General features: G+C 38.9%; 1 protein-coding gene across 6 annotated transcripts in view; it reads left to right on the forward strand.

Annotated features, from left to right (window-relative positions):
- Nucleotides 1–8940: 8940 nt before the first annotated feature.
- Nucleotides 8941–13474, forward strand: part of olf (early B-cell factor 3-like) — a 100401-nt gene continuing 95867 nt past the window's right edge. For 5 of the 6 annotated variants that reach the window (XM_078005708.2, XM_085504115.1, XM_085504113.1 and 2 more), the window contains exon 1: nt 8941–9036. The gene's annotated coding sequence lies outside the window, so the exon portion shown is untranslated. 6 annotated transcript variants of the gene reach the window in all.

The following is a 13474-nucleotide window of genomic DNA, read 5'->3' on the forward strand; positions in this document are numbered from 1 at the left end:
TATGGCCTTAGCAAGTCTTCATCTACACCAAATATGGCTTTCTTCATCTACGCCAAATATAACCATAGCAAGTCTTTATCTACACCAAATATAGTCATAGTAAGTCTTCATCTACACCAAACATGGCCTTAGCGAGTCTTCATCTCCACCAAATACGGGCATAGCAAGTTTTCATCTACACCAAATATGGCAATAGCAAGTCTTCATCTACACCAAATATGACCATAGCAAGTCTTCATCTACACCAAATATGGCCATAACAAGTCTTCATCTACACCAAATACGGGAATAGCAAGTTCTCATCTACACCAAATACAGGCATAGCAAGTTTTCATCTACACCAAGACGGCCATAGCAAGTCTTCATCCACACCAAATACGGCCATAGCAAGTCTTCATCTACACCAAATACGGGCATATCAAGTCTTCATTTACACCAAATACGGGCATAGCAAGTTTTCATCTACACCAAATATGGCAATAGCAAATCTTCATCTACACCAAATATGATTATAGCAAGTCTTCATCTACACCAAATATGGCCATAGCAAGTCTTCATCTACACCAAATATGACCATAGCAAGTCTTCATCTACACCAAATGTGACCATAGCAAGTCTTCATCTACAGCAAATATGACCATAGCAAGTCTTCATCTACACCAAATATGACCATAGCAAGTCTTCATCTACACCAAATATAACCATAGCAAGTTTTCATCTACACCAAATATGACCATAGCAAGTCTTCATCTACACCAAATATGGCCACAGCAAGTCTTCATCAACACCAAATATGGCCTTAGCAAGTTTTCATCTACACCAAATATGGCCACAGCAAGTCTTCATCTACACCAAATATGGCCACAGCAAGTCTTCATCTACACCAAATATGGCCACAGCAAGTCTTCATCTACACCAAATATGGCCTTAGCAAGTTTTCATCTACACCAAATATGACCATTGCAAGTCTTCATCTACACCAAATATGCTGTTGATCTGCACTGGCTCGGAAGATGAATTCTGATTGGCTAAAAAAAAACAAAAGACTTGTGGCGTTGAATGCACGTTCATTCTCAGTAATGTTATGCAAATTAGAAATTCAAACTAGCTAATCATTTACAACCTTCCGAGCCAGTGCAGATTAGCCCCAAATATGGCCATAGCAAGTCTTTATCTACACCAAATATGGCCATAGCAAGTCTTCATCTACAGCAAATGTGGCCATAGCAAGTCTTCATCTACACCAAATACGGCCATAGCAAGTCTTCATCTACACCAAATACGGCCACAGCAAGCCTTCATCTACACCAAATATGGTCATAGCAAGTCCTCATCTACGCCAAATATGGCTTTCTTCATCTACACCAAATATAACCATAGCAAGTCTTCATCTACACCAAATATAGTCATAGTAAGTCTTCATCTACACCAAATATGGCCTTAGCAAGTCTTCATCTACACTAAATACGGCCTTAGCAAGTCTTTATCTACACCAAATACGACGATAGTAAATCTTCATCTACACCAAATATGACCATAGTAAGTCTTCATATACACCAAATATGACCATAGCATGTCTTTATCTACACCAAATATGGCCATAGCAAGTCTTCATCTACACCAAATATAACCATAGTAAGTCTTCATCTACACCAAATATGGCCTTAATAAGTCTACATCTACACCAAATATGGCCATAGTAAGTCGTCATCTTCTGTAACACCAAATATGGCCTTGGCAAGTCTACATCTACACCAAATATGGCAATAGCAAGTCTTTATCTACACCAAATATGGCCATAGCAAGTCTTCATCTACACCAAATATGGCCATAGCAAGTCTTCATCTACACCAAATATGGCAATAGCAAGTCTTCATCTACACCAAATATGGCCATAGCAAGTCTTCATCTAGACCAAATATGGCCATAGCAAGTCTTCATCTACACCAAATATGGTCATAGCAAGTCCTCATCTACGCCAAATATGGCTTTCTTCATCTACACCAAATATAACCATAGCAAGTCTTCATCTACACCAAATATAGTCATAGTATGTCTTCATCTACACCAAATATGACCATAGCAAGTCTTCATCTACACCAAATATGGCTTTCTTCATCTACACCAAATATAACCATAGCAAGTCTTCATCTACACCAAATATGGCCTTAGCAAGTCTTTATCTACACCGAATACAACCATAGTAAGTCTTCATCTACACCAAATATGACCATAGTAAGCCTTCATATACACCAAATATGACCATAGCATGTCTTTATCTACACCAAATATGGCCATAGCAAGTCTTCATCTACACCAAATATAACCATAGTAAGTCTTCATCTACACCAAATATGGCCTTAGCAAGTCTACATCTACACCAAATATGGCCATAGTAAGTCGTCATCTACTGTAACACCAAATATGGCCTTAGCAAGTCTACATCTACACCAAATATGGTAATAGCAAGTCTTCATCTACACCAAATATGGCCATAGCAAGTCTTCATCTACACCAAATATGGCCATAACAAGTCATCATCTACACCAAATATGGCAATAGCAATTCTTCATCTACACCAAATATGGCCATAGCAAGTCTTCATCTACACCAAATATGGCCACAGCAAGTCTTCATCTACACCATATATGGCCATAGCAAGTCTTCATCTACACCAAATATGGCCATAGCAAGTCTTCATCTACACCAAATATGGCCATAGTAAGTCTTCATCTACACCAAATACGGGCATAGCAAGTTTTCATCTGCACCAAATATAGTCATAGTAAGTCTTCATCTACACCATATATGGCTTTCTTCTACACAAAATATAACCATAGCAAGTCTTCATCTACACCAAATATAGTCATACTAAGTCTTCATCTACACCAAATATGGCCTTAGCAAGTCTTCATCTACACCAAATATGGCCTTAGCAAGTCTTTATCTACACCAAATATGACCATAGTAAGTCTTCATCTACACCAAATATGACCATAGCAAGTCTTCATCTACACCAAAATATGGCAATAGCAAGTCTTTATCTACACCAAATATGGCCATAGCAAGTCTTCATCTACATCAAATATGGCCATAGCAAGTCGTCATGTACACCAAATATGGCCATAGCAAGTCTTCATCTACACCAAATATGGCCATAGCAAGTCTTCATCTACACCAAATATGGCCATAGCAAGTCTTCATCTACACCAAATATGGCCATAGCTAGTCTTCATCTACACCAAATACGGGCATAGCAAGTTTTCATCTACACCAAATATGACCATAGCAAGTCTTCATCTACACCAAATACGGTCATAGTAAGTCTTCATCTACACCAAATACGGCCATAGCAAGTCTTTATCTACACCAAATATGACCATAGCAAGTCTTCATCTACACCAAATATGACCATAGCAAGTCTTCATCTACACCAAATATGGCCATAGCATGTCTTCATCTACATCTAATATGACCATAGCAAGTCTTCATCTATACGAAATATGACCATAGCAAGTCTTCATCTACACCAAATATGGCAATAGCAAGTCTTTATCTACACCAAATATGGCCATAGCAAGTCTTCATCTACATCAAATATGGCCATAGCAAGTCGTCATCTACACCAAATATGGCCATAGCAAGTCTTCATCTACACCAAATATGGCCATAGCAAGTCTTCATCTACACCAAATATGGCCATAGCAAGTCTTCATCTACACCATATATGGCCATAGCAAGTCTTCATCTACACCAAATATGGCCATAGCAAGTCTTCATCTACACCAAATATGGCCATAGTAAGTCTTCATCTACACCAAATACGGGCATAGCAAGTTTTCATCTACACCAAATATAGTCATAGTCAGTCTTCATCTACACCATATATGGCTTTCTTCTTCTACACCAAATATAACCATAGCAAGTCTTCATCTACACCAAATATAGTCATAGTAAGTCTTCATCTACACCAAATATGGCCTTAGCAAGTCTTCATCTACACCAAACATGGCCTTAGCAAGTCTTTATCTACACCAAATATGACCATAGTAAGTCTTCATCTACACCAAATATGACCATAGCAAGTCTTCATCTACACCAAAATATGGCAATAGCAAGTCTTTATCTACACCAAATATGGCCATAGCAAGTCTTCATCTACATCAAATATGGCCATAGCAAGTCGTCATCTACACCAAATATGGCCATAGCAAGTCTTCATCTACACCAAATATGGCCATAGCAAGTCTTCATCTACACCAAATATGGCCATAGCAAGTCTTCATCTACACCAAATATGGCCATAGCAAGTCTTCATCTACACCAAATATGGCCATAGCTAGTCTTCATCTACACCAAATACGGGCATAGCAAGTTTTCATCTACACCAAATAGGACCATAGCAAGTCTTCATCTACACCAAATACGGTCATAGTAAGTCTTCATCTACACCAAATACGGCCATAGCAAGTCTTTATCTACACCAAATATGACCATAGCAAGTCTTCATCTACACCAAATATGACCATAGCAAGTCTTCATCTACACCAAATATGGCCATAGCATGTCTTCATCTACATATAATATGACCATAGCAAGTCTTCATCTATACGAAATATGACCATAGCAAGTCTTAATCTACCTTAAATATGACCATAGCAAGTCTTCATCTACACCAAATATGGCCATAGCAAGTCTTCATCTACACCAAATATGGCCATAGCAAGTCTTCATCTACATCAAATATGGCCATAGCAAGTCGTCATCTACACCAAATATGGCCATAGCAAGTCTTCATCTACATCAAATATGGCCATAGCAAGTCTTCATCTACACCAAATATGGCCATAGCAAGTCTTCATCTACACCAAATACGGGCATAGCAAGTTTTCATCTACACCAAATATGACCATAGCAAGTCTTCATCTACACCAAATACGGTCTTAGTAAGTCTTCATCTACACCAAATACGGCCATAGCAAGTCTTTATCTACACCAAATATGACCATAGCAAGTCTTCATCTACACCAAATATGACCATAGCAAGTCTTCATCTACACCAAATATGGCCATAGCATGTCTTCATCTACATCTAATATGACCATAGCAAGTCTTCATCTATACCAAATATGACCATAGCAAGTCTTCATCTACCTTAAATATGACCACAGCAAGTCTTCATCTACACCAAATATGGCCATAGCAAGTCTTCATCTACACCAAATATGGCCATATCAAGTCTTCATCTACACCAAATATGACCATAGCAAGTCTTTATCTACACCAAATATGGCCATAGCAAGTCTTCATCTACACCAAATATGGCCATAGCAAGTCTTCATCTACACCAAATATGGCATAGCAAACTATTCATCTTTCCGTCTCAAAGAGGGGCATTTCAACACAGAGGTGTAAAAAAGGGAAAATAAAGTTCAAAATAAAATCTTTTGCTTTTAGCGGCAGTCGTCCAGTCTGCGCCAGTCACGCAATGCTTGAGATCTCGCAGTCAGGTGTGCGTGGCTAGACTAGGGACAGCTGATAATGATGTGATCAAAGTCTTCATCTCCGGATACACATGCCCGATGAGAATTATGATAAAGCTATAACAAAGATATTGTTTATTTGAATTATACAATTTACATGCAATTGTTACTTTGTTTTGAATACTTACCTTGTGAAATGCAGCCATCCAAAACCGATAATGTTCATTGAATTTGTATATTTCAACCATGAAATGATATCAAAATCCTAAACTAATTTAACTTGGTTCGTCCCCCGTCCTCCGCCAGTCTCCCTGTGGGTCAAATTATTTCCCTGAGCGGCGGGTGTATTTTATGCCTTAATGGGGTTATCAAATATGAACTGATGAATTTAATGCAAAATATTGAATGTTCTGTTGGTAGTTAAATACAATTGTTTAACGAATGGGAAAAGGGACCTTTTAATATCTCAGAAGAGTAGTATTATGTCTTGCCAGCGCTGCCGGCGATGATGATACCCACCCAAGTACAGTCTCTCTGTTTCATCGATGCCTACATTATTTATAGTCACAGTGCCGCATTGGGATAGCGTCACATCGTTCGTTCGCGATAGTTCGTCGGTAATTTTAAGCGTCAAGTCGCAAGGGTGTATTTCCTATACGTGTGTGTTCGTTTCTTTTGCAAATATGTTTATTACAACGAGCAATAACTCACTTATCTTCATCAATTGGTATCCAAACAAAGGCGAGGTTGGCGTTACGATCATTGAACAGTTGTTGTGTCACGGCTGTATGCAGAAGTATGGAGCGTGTGCGCTGATATCAGACACAAAAAGTAAGGGGGATTTATAGAGAAAAACATTTTCAGATAAACCACCGCATTTATTTATTTATTTATTTATTTATTTATTTATTTATTTATTTATTTATTTATTTATTTATTTGTTTGTTTGTTTGTTTGTTTGTTTGTTTGTTTATTTATTTGTTTATTTGTTTATTTATTTATTTCGGACACAACCAGATTATACTTATAATCCATAATTAGTTTGCGTGTTCCATAATGTCTCCACTACTCGATACCATGGTGCGCCGACCGCAACACCACCCATGTGTATGCGTTAAATGAGACTGAGTCCAATGTGTTCCGTCCCTTGATTCCACACTAGAGCTGAATTTAAAACATGGCCCGTACACACAAATACGACTTTGAAGAAACTTATATATCATAAAATTTAAACTTGAACATTTATTTAGACATATTTTTGCAACGGACTGTCCGCTTTACACCATAGCCCGAATATGCCACGTCTGTTTTAAAAACCGGTGTACTTTTGAATATGGTCAGTCAGTTTGTCCTCTGTTGTTGGTTTTCTCCGTCCATAGCGAGATATACCTGAAATAGTTTCAACCTCAGTCGTTTGGGGTGATGATTACGTAACTAATTAATAACTGACAGTTAAGCCGAGATAGTGGTATGCTACAATGCGAATACGAAGTTTGTTATAAGATAAGACGGTCCAATCCTCCTGTGTCCTGCTACGGCTAGCTTAGTGTATGTACTACACTCACTGTAAACATGCAATCTGAAATAGACATCAATAATGGTGACGGGTTTCGGTGACCAGGATTCCTAACTATACAACGCTCAAGTATGGAGATCTGTACATAATCAGCGCAACTAATCGTTTTTTTTTAACATCCGAGAATTTATTTTTCTTTTGTCGATCAATCGCCATCCTTCAACCTGGAGGTCGTGTGTTGAAGCGGAGTGTGGTTAGTTTAACTAATTTTGATTGCATAACAAGATGTATCGGTTTAATATATAACCTTAGAATGTCGATTTCTGTACCCACTCGGTTTGCTGTGAGTCAGTATACGTCGGTGGCACGTGTGCGGGAGTCCCTGTGCGCCATGGTCATGGAAGACAATTTACTCGGCGACACTGTTGGGAGAAATACAATGGTACTCTTACGATACAAGAATTTATTTTCTAATGTTGTACCCGATGGGTACGGTAATTTGTGGTCGGAGTGTCAGTCCATACAACACGTGTTTAAACGTTAAATCCAGTGATGATTTGTCGCAGTTAGGCGAGCAACAAATATGCTTAACGTCACGTGTGTTTTTTCGTTTTTTAAGTGTTATTCAGTTTTAATATATTTGTTTCTTTCAACGTTTGTTGCTCCATGTGGTTACCTCGCACATGATCTGTTGTATTTTGGTTTGAAAAGATTATCGCCATTTGCGTATGTCTGGACGTGTTTTATCCCCTGAAATCGACGTGTTCGTGTTTTATAGAGTCAATAACACGCGCAGCTGCTACAGGGGATTTGCAAAGTCTGCTTTTGAAAAAAAAATCTGTGATTTTTTAAAACTAACGTGTTCGTGCGTATCTTTTTTTTTTTTTTGTACATTACTTTTCAACATTCGTGTGTTCTTCAGACATACACCATACACACATGCTCGAAATTGGTTTAATGCGAAAGAGATCCAAATACGATGAGAACAAAACTCCCGGAATTACGGTGTATCTGTAAACTAGACTCCACAGCCTCGGGGTAAAAACATTAATACCGATATTTATATAAATCAATCGACTAATTCGAGTCATGGCAGATGACAAATCAGGTCGGGTATTCTCTACGCCGTACGTGGGATGAAGCAGGGAACAAAACAGTATACAGAAACGACGGATTCGTCCCATATGTCCTATAACAAAAAATACACAAAGAAAGATACAGACAGAACTGCAAGACGGCATTCACTTCACAAAAAACAACAACCTGGTCTCTTTTAGATTGAAAATTGTGTTTCTCTAAGCTAAAGTTGTTATGGGGGTCATGGTGATTTAAACGTGGAGTAGTTGTACTGGTATATTATTTGCTCATATATACGTGTATTCCTTTTTTCACCGAATAGATCTTTGTATAATCCATCTAGAGCACGTATTCATTTACACTGCTGTCTTGGTTTATAGAGGATTTCTTCGTAAGCATTTCTAATTACGGTTAGTAACATTGCAAAATTAAGGTGAAGCAAACTATTCTTTTCAGGGTTGAGCGTCTTTTTTCTCCCGATCTTTGTCTCTATTGATACTGGTTTGGGTCTTCGACTAATCCGTCGCGTATAGGTTGATCACTGCTTTTTTGATCACCGTGAATAATTTTGCGGTGTTTTTCAGCAGTGGTTTAGGTTCTATTCATTCGGTGTGGAGATTATACGAGTTGCCGATCCCCTCCACAATTAAGTTAACTTGGCGACCGTCGGGGACGTGACCTCGCTTTCATTAGAGGTTGAAAGTTACAGCACTACGCCTGACGGGCTTATCCGTACATTTCCATCCACTGCCACGTGAGGGCGAGCTCCACAATTCGGCCGACCAACCGGTAAACTGCGAAGCAAGGCCCGGCAATTGTATTGTACATAAACTACGGCTTTGCTACTACGTTACAAGTCGTTCGAACTTTCCTCCAGTCGCCGTACATTGATAACTTGTCCACTGAGGTCGCCAAGCTTCTTTCAACTTGACACTATTTCTTCTTAGCAAGTTACACTCAGTAAGTCCTTCTCTTTTTTCCGGGTTCTTTCTTTTTTATATTTCAGTTACGTTATTTTATAAAATAATGTGATGCAACCGAATATTCATTCATTTATGAGCAACTTGTCAAACTTTTAAATTTTTCATCATATTTCGTTCCCAATGTTTGCATTAGAGTCCCGGGTGTTTTGACTATGAGTATTTTAGCATTTTTTCTCGCTGTTTTTTGCTGACTTCGGGGATCAAGCGCAAAGCAGTAGAACCGGCAAGCAAAGAAATGACTCGTGCTAGACTCAACTCTCAGAACACTCATCATGTTATTGGCCAAAACACCAAATTGATCGGATTACGAAATGTCTTATTGAAAGCGGGACTTGGGCAAACAGTAGACACGACACTGCAGTAATTTCTATCGTGATCACAGCATAGTACAGGGGCAGGAGGGACCCGTACTCCAGTCAAGGACGTGCCAGTGGCAAACTTGAATGCGTGCAGTCGAGAGTTCCGTTACCTGGATTGAGACACAGGCAACGGGCACGACAAAACGAAGAACGTTTTCTGGTGCACTCGACCGGTTTTCGCGACAACGTTACGGAACTGAACACAATAAACAACCTGTCGAGGTTTTAGCGTGTTTAAAAGCGGTGACCCTGACAAGTTATCCGGAAAGTCGTTCTTATTTCCTCGCCCAGTGCGAATAGCTGAGCTCCCCAATGACATACACTATGAGTGAATCTCAATTGGAGTTGTCAACGGTTTCCGGAGCGCCGGCGAACGTCGGATTCCGCCTTCTGTTAATTCAATCAGCTAACAAAAGTTTTCGCTGTTGTCTTAAGGAAACTCAGCGAAAGTTTATTGCAAAGCCAGGTCGACAGTATCGCTAACACACTATCGACGATGTCCCAGTTAAAGATAATGACATGACCACAGAACGATACTCAATATCCAACGTTAAAAGTAAAATTTAATCGGCCGACTTGTGCGTTTAACAAAGCTTGACTATAGGGCTTGTGACATGTGACCACTTCGTCCATACAATTTCCAAGTCAATTTAATGAGTATTTTTCAATTACCAAGATTAAATAAATTTGATTTTAATGTGGTTATCTGACGTAGATTTATCTTTAAAGGCATAATCCGTGTTAACATTTGCGATCTTCTTAAAAGTTTCGCCAGGAATTGATTTTACGGAGTTTCCACACCGATATCTAATATGCTATATGGGTACGTGTCATACGGTGAATCGACAAGCTACCGTTCTCCGCGTGCGTAACCGGTGTCATTAGCTTATTAACTTTTAAGACTTCTAAAATTCGATTTTTTTTTATCTAGTAAAATTACGCTTTATGCATGAATATATCACAATAGGAGCTCGTCGATACATTTACGTGGTATATAGCAACACACCAGAATACATTGAATGGTGCAAATAAATTCCACGTACTAAAGGGTAGTAACTGTGGGTGATTGAACCGATCTGGTATTTCAATGTATTTATTAACGCAGTAGCACGGCGCGGGGAGGCGTACAATTATGATAAACATCACTACCGTTTGAACACACAAAAAACGGGGTGAAGTTTAAATCGCCGGAAGACGTGGACAATTTAATCCATGTGTGTTACATGTCATAAACTAATTTTGACGGAGTCACATAATTCTGCAAAGCGGTGGAGGAACATTGCACCTATCAAATATGAAGTGGGATGAGTCCGCGGACCCCTTGTGATCATCACCGTACGATTCCACCTTGGGCTAAGTGTGCGGCGAGAGTTCACATTCTCGAGACGCAGACACGACGGAGACTACCTATTTAGCCAACATAGCCCCTAAGCAGTGATTGAATTAATACTACGAGTATTAGAAACCTTCAGTACGATATATTTCCCGCTCTGGCTAAATTATACATGTGCGGCTAAATTTACCATTATACAACTGGGATCTTCCACACTATGGGGCTCATTTCTACCGGGCTATATGGACTATGATCAAGTACGTGAAATCCGAAGGGACCGGCACCATTCAGGTCGATTTCAGTATCCAAAGTCCGTTTCTCTTACGGGGAGACAACACAAAACAATACGACCAAACGCGCGTGCGTGCGTGCGTCGGTGATGACAGTAAAATACGTTGAGTATAAATTCATTATAATATCAGTTTATTTAATTATTCTTATTAGTTTTTCGCTAAAGGCACTAAAGGGGGACACTAATTCCGATCTCGACGCCCTTGCGCAAGGATAATGTTCTACTGTAGGGACTGTTAGTATTTGTTAATGGGTGATTTCCGTAGCTTTATCAAAAACGTAGTGACGCATACGGGAAAGCAAAAAAACAAACAAATGAACTTCACGCTTCCATAAGAATTATGCAATCATTATAGGGCAGACGACACTTAAAAAACACATCGAATGAAACCCACCACGTGTGTCGAATCGATGCACAGAAAACAAAGAGCTTCCACAAGTTTTCTTGTAATTGAAACCAATACGGTATTACGAGCTTCCTCTCCAGTGAGTTCGTTTCCGCTTAAAATGTTTCATTTTCAATCGAATGAGTATATCTGGGATAAAAAAAAAACACGGCAGATGCGCTAATCAAGGTACAATTATGAATGTTAAACATTGTCAAGGTTATTAAAGTAGAAACAAGACTGACGGAACATTTGAATTTGGGGTTATAAAGCGGATTATGGCGTGATCCTGCCCACACTTCTGTAGAATATTCAGCCTCGGTGTAATATCGAGAAGAGAAATAGTTAGTACACTCTATGACTGTCCATCCATTGCACCTGTTAACCGTATTATAGTGGCAACCTGTCTTCTCTCAAACAATATTTATTTAATCGATAGTAAACCAATTGAATGATTGTCTATTCGTCTTTTGAATCACTCAGATTTCTAGTTCAAACGCTGAGTTCACTCGGTAGACTATTTTCTCTGTGATTCTCAAACAACATCGATCCTCGGTTTTTCCGATCATATTCGAGTATTGGTTTTAATTTTGCGACTTTATCCAATCCGATTTGAAGCCTATTCGTCATGCACAATTGACCGCATTTGCGACGTGCTTTCCAATAATAGTATAATTTTAATATTTTTGAAAGAAAAACATAATAACAGAAAATATCTACCGTATGTATGAATATTTATATAATTTCGAATTAATCTAATAATTGGTTTTGAGCGTGGTTCAAACGTGGCGTGCTTATTGTATTGTAGGGATTTCTGGCATATATTGGTAAAAGATTTATTGGTCTATATTGGTTTCTTGTACTTTTGTCTTGGTCGCAAAGTAAACATTAACTAATTCTATTCTAACAGTCTGCCCTGTGTTCAATACCTCGAGTGGTGCTACGCGGTCTAACACAGAAGGGAATGGCGTTGTATATTCCCAAGTTCACCCGGGGATTAAGATTGAGATATTGGCGAACCACGCTGGGACTGTTTGTGGTATGCCCGTATTGAAAACGTACACTAACAACGCACTGAAACGCGCGTCAATCAAAACGATCACAAGATCGAATCATCAAACAATGCGTGCTCCATTCACTCGGCCTGCCGCTTTTTAGACTCCACGCGAGTCTGAAACACAGTACAACACAGCACATCAGGGTGTCTGTGTGTTGTATACAGAGGAGTTAGCTTGGATTAAATAATATTAATATGTATTAATTATATAATAAAGAAAAAAAAACGTTATTATTCCCGCTCGTTAAACCAGTTTCCACGTATCAAGAAAATCGATTTTTGTCTACAATACCTCACAATGGAACACAGATATCTGTGTTAGTTTTTGTTTTGTTTACAAATGATAATGGGGATGGAAAAAAAAATCTCGATACTTAGAGTAAAAGCTGAAACTAGATGGAATTAATTTTGCTCCAACAACTGCGTTGCGTTGTAACGGACACGGGCTGTGCTTCAAGTATACACCTGTGTACAATCGTTACGGAACGATATCGGTGTAACCCGTTTCCACACATACTAATCAGTTGATATTTGTTTTTATTTGCACGCCGATCCAACGATTGCAAGAATATATCTCTTTTAATCCGTTCTATTATTTTCAAGTCACAGTTTCTGTTTTTATTCGGCTTCAAAATAGTGTATATTTTAGCATAAACCAGGAGTTTCTGTGTTTGTTTTTCAAACAAATCATTTTAAAATTAATGTAGGTAGGTTGAGTTTAGGCTCGTTTCAATTGTTGAAATTGGGTATAAAATGTGTTGAAGATTTATTATAAAGCTCGCACCATGGTGTGGGGTTTAACGCTTCTAGGCACATCGCCACGCGTGCCGTGTAATTTCCACCCAATTCATTCGCTGCATCCGTTTTAAACAATTTACTCATTTCCCACTAAAATTCTCGAACAATATTTCGGTAGATCAAGTCCCGATGGAAGGTTGCAGCGAGTAAAGTGTACCGGGGGAGGGTACTTTATCCCCAGTATCAGTTCA

This window comes from Saccoglossus kowalevskii, chromosome 10 (assembly GCF_978046115.1).
Source record: "Saccoglossus kowalevskii chromosome 10, keSacKowa6.1, whole genome shotgun sequence".
NCBI lineage: Eukaryota > Metazoa > Hemichordata > Enteropneusta > Harrimaniidae > Saccoglossus > Saccoglossus kowalevskii.